Here is a 7,919-nt window from a genome sequence, read left to right on the forward strand (position 1 = left end):
ATATATTATCGATCTCTCTCTCGATATAATTATGTATATAATTATAATTAACTGTTTGATTTACGTGCATCTGATTTTACATGGTTATTAAATGTATGCTGGCGGGGAGCGGTTATTTTGGGTGAATCATTTCCATGCCATGCGTCTTACACGCGTTCATATGATGTTTCAATACCTTTCTGCTTCTTCTTTCTATTAGTTTTTGCGTTTCAGTGAGTCTATTTGCTGATGAGACAGCAAAACCGCCGTGTATGAAAGAGCACAGTAAATGGAAGCGGATAAGCTAAATATCTTAACCACACACATTTAAATACACTTCCCGTTCTTCGCCGTCCCAATGCAATATATATAAATATAAATATAGTCGTCACTGTCGCTAACGTAATAACCAGAGCGCTATTTTACAGTAAACACACACACACGCGCGCGCGCGCGCGCACACGCACACACACACACACACACACGCACACACACGCACACGCACGCACACACACACATACACGCGCGCGCTCGCACCACCGCCTACCACTACCCTAAACCCATCCACACACACGACACAACAAACACACAACACAACACCACCACACACAACACCACGCACGCACACACACGCTATATAGCGGCTTCGAGATTCGCATCTCGACTTCGCCAAAAAATGCGAACCTTTTCCTTTAGGGTCGCGGCCGTGTCGTCGCATCGAACAACGCCAGCGCTGCAAAACCATAATACGCTGTTGCACTGCAATTAGTTCTAGACTGCCGTTAATTACGTGCGATGTATTTTAATCAAACGCGAGTATTAGCTCGCTCAGAATCCGCTATTAAGATAGCGAATTTCTATTTAAGAGTGGGAGCATAGCGGGTATTATTGGCACCTAATCTGACAGGCTGTCGTAAACAGCCGCTCCTCGCAGCGTTTTATTGGACTCGCTTCTACATTGATATTCGTTACCTGTCGTCAATATCCCGCTGGCGTTTATGCGCGGCATGTGTGTGTGCGCGCGGGGCTTGGCTGTATATATATTATTGTATATGTTTGTGTTTTGCGTGTGTGTATGTGGCGTGTGTGTGTGTGTTGTGTGATGTGTGTGTGTGTGTGTGGTGTGTGTGTGTGTTTCTGCATGGTATGTCTGTGTGTCTGCAGGGTATGTCTGGTGCTGGTGGGGGGACGGTTATATATACTATATATTTATAGTATATTTTATTCCTTATGTATGTAAAACACCGGCCATGATGGCCGCACGTCGTATGCTTTTAAAGTTTTATATTATACATTCACCGCACGCGCACAAAACGTTATCGTCCCATTATTCCTGATTATTGCGCGCCAATAAAGCTTTTTTCATTGTACCAACCAGCGAGATGATACTACGAACTACTCGTGGAATCGATACGATACATTCTACTCATCCTCTCGAAACGGGGCCGTGGTCATAGACAAAAATGTTCTGAAATTGCTTACGTCACGGATTTTCTATGGTGTATATTATGTAAAAATTGTCCATTTGTTTATAAGTAGTACCAACGGCACCAAGTATCGTCAATTTTTACCTGGTAGCATTGTTTTTCAACTATAGTAAATCCAAAACCTTGGCGATTTTTTGATCTGATTAATTGCTTGCAGGCTATGTTTGAGTACGGTGTATGTTTACGATAAACCATACGTTTATAGTAAATATGGTATAGCCAGCAATTTAACCATAAAACGCTGACAGATTATACATTTTTGTGAAAAGTTGGGGAATTTCTTTTTTCTTGAATTTACGCGTGACGTGATCACTTTTCACTTGTCTTAACGTTAACTCTTTATCATCGGGCGTTGGAGAACATGGAAGATACGGTTTTCAGTTATACTACGCGCCGGAAAGGTTTACGTCGAGACTAATTTGAAACTAATTTTGTTTGTGAGAATAGTTGTTGTGACTAGTCCTTTTTGTGGCCGTGTATTAGTAACAATGGTCATGAATATATACGTGGCCAGCCCAACGTGGCGCTCGGTGCAGGACGCGTAACTCCTTGCTTGTGTGCTCCCAAGGTGGAGATGCTCACAGATGCCTTATGATGTGCCTGTGTCAATGTGTGCCTTATGCCGTGGTGTGAGGCGGATCGGACCTTCCATGTCTTGTGGTCATTCAGACTCGTCGAGGTCCACGTCAAGCTTCATATGGCTGTTCAGTGCATTATATATTATGTATGTATATTCCCCCATCTCAAACACACGCAAGCAAGCAAGCACGCACGCGTCACAAAAGAGGTGCTGGAGAGTAGTGTTGCATGGTGTGTGGTGTGTGTGTGTTGGTTTTTTTGTTTTGTTTTTTGGGTTTGTTCTGTGGGGTGTGTGTGTGTGTGTGTTGTGTGTGTGTGTGTGTGCGTGTGTGGTTGGTTCGTGGTGACTGTGTGTGTTGTGTGTTGTGTGGGTATGTGTGTGTGTCGTGTATGTGTATGTGTATGTGTATGTGTCTGTGTATGTGTATGTGTATGTGTATGTGTATGTGTATGTGTATGTGTATGTGTATGTGTATGTGTATGTGTATGTGTATGTGTTGTGTAGTGTATTGTATGTGTATGTGTATGTGTGGTGTATGTGTATGTGTATGTGTATGTGTATGTGTATGTTGTATGTGTATGTGTATGTGGTATGTGTCGTGTGTATGTGTATGTGTACTGTGGATGTGTGTGTGTGTTGTGTGTGTGTATTGTATGTTGTATGTGTGTGTATGTGCTATGATGTATGCGATGCGTAGTGTAGTGTTGTGTTGTGGTATGTGTCTGGTTTGTGTATGTGTTATGTGTATGTGTTGTGTATGTGTATGCGTATGTTTTGTGTGTATGTGCATGGTAGTATTGTGCGACGTATATGCCTGAGTTTTATGATATCGAGCGTATGGCACGGGTCTATATATATATATATATATAACGATTCGCTCGCTCGCTCGCTCGTTTCTTCGTAGAATCTCAATTAGATGAGGATTTGACATATGTATAATTATGTATATGTGTATGTTGTATATGTATGAAATTCTTTCCCATCATGCCTTATTCTGTGTGCTCTCCCTCTCTTTATTCCAATCTTTACCATGCTCTCTATACTCTCAGTTCCTCCTATTCTCCTCCTTCTCCTCCTCCTCTTCCTTCTCCCTCTTCCTCTTCCTTCTCCCTCTTCCTTATCCATCTCCGCAATCGCTTCCCTCCTTTTCCTTTTTTATTCTTTCTCTCTCTCTCTCTCATTCTTTTGTTCTTACCCTCCTTCTCTCGCTGCGTGCGTCTGCTTCATACGTTGAAAGATGCAGCAGCAGCAGTTCCCTGAGGGTGGTTCGCATGCAGATAAGCTGCCGCGCATTCATTCGCTCGCTTTGAAATTCTCGTAAGAGATTCCCCTAAGAGAAAACTATAATACATCTCTCTCGCGCGCGCGCTTCCTCCCTCTCTAGGCCCCCCGTCTCTCTCCATTGCTCGCGCACAAACATCCTCTCTCTCTCTCTCGTTGTCTCTATTCCTTTCTTCTCCTTTTCCTCCCTCTTCCACTTTCTTTGCTCTCTTTCTCTCTCTCTTTCTTCTGCTCACGCACACGCTCTTTTTCTCTCTCGTCGTATATCTCTTTTAAACCACGCATCGAGCTTATGCTTTCTCGGTCTCTCTTACTCTCTTTCTCCATGATATCCTTCTCCCTCTCTCTCTCGCTCTATCTCTTTGCTCTTCTCTCGTCACTCTCTTTTTTTTCTCTTTTTTTTCATACATACATACATACATACATACATACATACATACATACATACATACATACATACATACATACATACTAACATACCGTACGTTACGTACGTACGTACCGTAACGTACGTACGTAACGTACGTACGTACTACATACATACCATACATACATACAATACATGTACATACATTGACATACATACATTACATACTACATACATACATACATACATACATTACATACATTACATGACATACAGTGCATGCGATCGCATGCATGCATGGCATCATGCATGCATGCATACAACATAACATACATACATACATACATATAAAAATACATAACATACATCATCACATACGACTACATAATCACATACATACAAATTACCATACATACATACATACATACATACACATACATACTTCATACAACATACATACATACAGTACATACAGTACATACATACAATCATCATACTATACATACATACATACAATACATACATACATACAAACATACATACTACAATACATACATACTACAATACATACATACTACATACATTACATATACATACATTACATTACATACATACATACATACATACATACATACATACATCATACATTACAATACATTACATAGCATACATTACATACATACATACATACATACATACATACATACAATACATCGCTACATACATACTACATTACATACATGCGCATCACATACATGCATGAAATACATACAATATACATACATCGACATCTACACTATCATCATACATACATACTACACTACATACATACATACATACATTACATACATACATACATACATACTACATAATTAACATACATACATACATAAGAACGCCATACATACATACATTACATACATACATACACTACATACATACATAACATATTCATACATACATACAGTACATACATATCATAGCATACATACACTACATTACATACATACATATCATACATAATACCATACCATGCATGCATAAAATACATACTCATACATACATACATACATACATACATTACATACATACATACTACTTATATATACATATCATACATACATACATATTATACATATATACTATATCACTTACATACTACATATCATATCAATACATAATCATACATACATACATACATAAACATACCTATACAGTCAACATACATACGATACAATACATCTACATACATGACATACATATCATACATTAAACCTCGCTGGCCGCCATATTTGCACATTCTCCTTTTCACGTAGATTTCACGCAACCGGTAAATTCCTCTCCGCTCCAATTGCTCGCGCGATCGGCGGGATTTTTTTTTCTTCACGCGCTTTCTCATTTTCTCTCTCTTCTCTGCCTCTTTTCTTTTCACATTATTGCTCGCTTCTCTTTCTCTCTCTCTCTCTGCTCTCGATGCTCCTCTCCTCTCTCTCCATTTCCTCTCTCTCTCTCTCTCTCGTCTCTCTCTCTCTCCTCTCTCTCTCTCTCTCTCTCTCCTCTCTCTCTCGTCTCTCTCTCTCTCTCTCGCTCTCTCGCTCCTCTCTCTCATCCTCTCTCTCTCTCATCTTTCTCAGGGTGTTGGAGGAAGGAGAAGGGGGATTTCCTGATCTGCAATCCGGGTAGAAAGGACGAGGCCGGCGGATATTATTTGCGGCCTCTCTATCTGCTACAAAAACAAGTTTAGCTAAAACGTTTTCGGTCGCGCGTTTTCGCTGCTTTTCAAAGACGCCTGTTCTCTACTTTGTTGCGGTTTTTTGACGTTAAGTCCGCATTAATTTAAAAGCCGCTCGCGCGGCGCAGCGTAAATGCACGCCGTGCGGCGCGTGGCGACATCAGCACATGAAGACCGGCTGGCCAGTCACGTGACGTCGCGCTGTAACGACGTGATTTAGCGAAAATCCTTAATGAAAATACATTAATTCATAGTGCGGATTTTATGCGACGTCGGACCCCCACGAGAGGCAGGGCCGTAGCAGGCGTGCTAATCCGCCGGATGTGTTTTCATGAGCTTTCATGAGGCCAAAGTAAGCGGCCCATAGCATGGTAGAGTTCCAGAGCTACATATACATGATGTATATATATATATATAATATATATATATATATATATAGTATATATATATCTAGTGTATGTGTGTGTGTGTGTGTGTGCGTGTGTTGTGTGTGTGTGTGATGTTTCGCGTGTGTGTGTGTGTGTGATGTGTGTGTGATGTACAGTTGTGTGTGCGTGCGTGCGTGAGGCGTGATAGTGTGGTGTGTGTGTGTGTGTGTGTGTGTGTGTGTGTGTGTGTGTGTGTGTGTGTGTGTGTGCAGGTGTGTGTGTATGTGTGTGTATGTATGTGTGCGTGCGTAAGTGCGTGTGTGTGTGCGTGCGTGCTTGCATGCGTGTGTGTACTCGTGTATGTAGAAGCAGTGAGAAGAAGTTTTCTGTGTGCAATAGATGGAATATAATAATTATACTTGTTCGTATAGAGAGAGTTTGTTTGCGGCGTGACGTGAACCGTTTTAGTGTTTCGTTACTCGCTTTAGATCTATAGCGATATTGCGATGCCGTTTTCTCCTACATTCTTTTCCTATCTCAGTCTCTATGCTGCTCCTTTTGATTTTACCTTCTTTCCCTCTTTCCTTCTCTTTCTCTTTCCCTCTTTCCTTCACTTTCTCTTTCTCATTCTTTATTCATTCTCGCTCTCTCTTCCTATCGCTTCGCCATTTCCCGTCTCCAATCCGTTCTATCCACGGACGTTAACCTTTAATGTCGCAAAAACTGTCCCTTGCAGACCACGATACGCGTAAACACACACACACACACACACACACACACACACACACACACACACACACACACACACACACACACCGCCTGGCTTTCTCACGCACGTAATCCCGTCACAATATGGACGGCCCGGCACCGCGGTCAGATCTAATTCGGGGGGCGGGACCGCGGCCCGCTTAATCGTGACGTACGCCTACAAGCGGAGGCTTTCTGTTTTTTTCCCGACCCCCTCCCCCCACCTCTGCCTAATACCTTTCCGCCTCGCACGAAGGGGTTCCACCGGCTGTTGAATTCCGGTGGGTGCGAGCTGACAATGCGGGCGGGGATAAAACGTAGGCGCGTGTATGCGTGTGCTGCGCGCGCGCGCGTTCGGCTCGCCAGCAGACGATCGTCATAAAGCGACAGCGTTGTCGTCTGACAAACCTGCGATGACGGCTTGATTGCTCCACAGCGACGGTTGAGACAGCGCGAGATCGCTGTTCCCGAGCCCGCCGACAACCGGAGCTGCGGCGTCTGCTGCGTGTATAATGCGGCAGGGGAGGGAGAGGGGGCGAATCCCGCGCTGCGCGTGCGGCGGCGAATAAAGGAGAGACGCCGGCGCAGCTTTCTCTCTCGCCCGCCTTCCTTTCTTCCTCACTCGTTCGCGGCGATTGTTCGACGGTTGGCTTTTGGCGTTTTACGGGCGATTATGGCCTTCTTTCTTTTTCTTCATTAACCTTTCTTCCCCTGTCGTCCCCTTTCTTTGTACGCATCGCGCCCCGTTCTTTCTTCGACCGTTTCATTTTTACTGGTGTATTGGGGATTATATCGTTCTCTTGCTCTCTCTCTTTCTCCCTCCCTCTTTCTCTATCGCTCGCTCTGCCTCTCGCTCGCTCGCTCTCTTTCAATGCCCGTTTTCATTGGATTTCTACGCATTATTTTATTTCGATTGCATAAAATGTGGTGAATTATTTAACACCTGCGGCAAAACGCGATATAATGTGACGTGATTGGGTGCTTTTTAAATAAAAGTCCAAATAAATGTCAGAAGTGGGATTCGAACCCACGCCCTCATACGAGGACCAGAACACCCAGATCCCGGTATCCGGGGAAGCTCTCGCTTGAGTCTGGCGCCTTAGACCACTCGGCCATCCTGACACTGTTAATATTTGCGAAATTAATTTAAATTCCAACGTTTATATTATTCTACAAATACTCTATTTCGATCCGCCTTACTATTCTTGCTGTCTCTCTCGCGCTCTCTCTCTCTCTCTCTGTCTCTCTCTCTCTCTCTCCCTCTCTCTTTCTCCATCTCTCTCATATGTGCGCTCTCTCTCTCTCTCTCTCTCTCTCTCTCTCTCTCTCTCTCTCTCTCTCTCTCTCTCTCTCTCTCTCTCTCTCTCTCTCTCTCTCT

General features: G+C 43.2%; 1 non-coding gene across 1 annotated transcript; it reads right to left on the bottom strand.

Annotated features, from left to right (window-relative positions):
* Positions 1–7,547: 7,547 nt before the first annotated feature.
* Trnal-caa lies at positions 7,548–7,663 on the bottom strand. The gene is made up of 2 exons: positions 7,626–7,663; positions 7,548–7,593 (listed from the first exon to the last, which is right to left on the bottom strand). It is a non-coding gene; the product is annotated as a tRNA-Leu (tRNA).
* Between the last annotated feature and the right edge of the window lie 256 nt (positions 7,664–7,919).

The sequence above is a fragment of the Priapulus caudatus genome, unplaced genomic scaffold, assembly GCF_000485595.1.
Source record: "Priapulus caudatus unplaced genomic scaffold, Priapulus_caudatus-5.0.1 Scaffold1374, whole genome shotgun sequence".
Classification (NCBI taxonomy): Eukaryota; Metazoa; Priapulida; class Priapulimorpha; order Priapulimorphida; family Priapulidae; genus Priapulus; species Priapulus caudatus.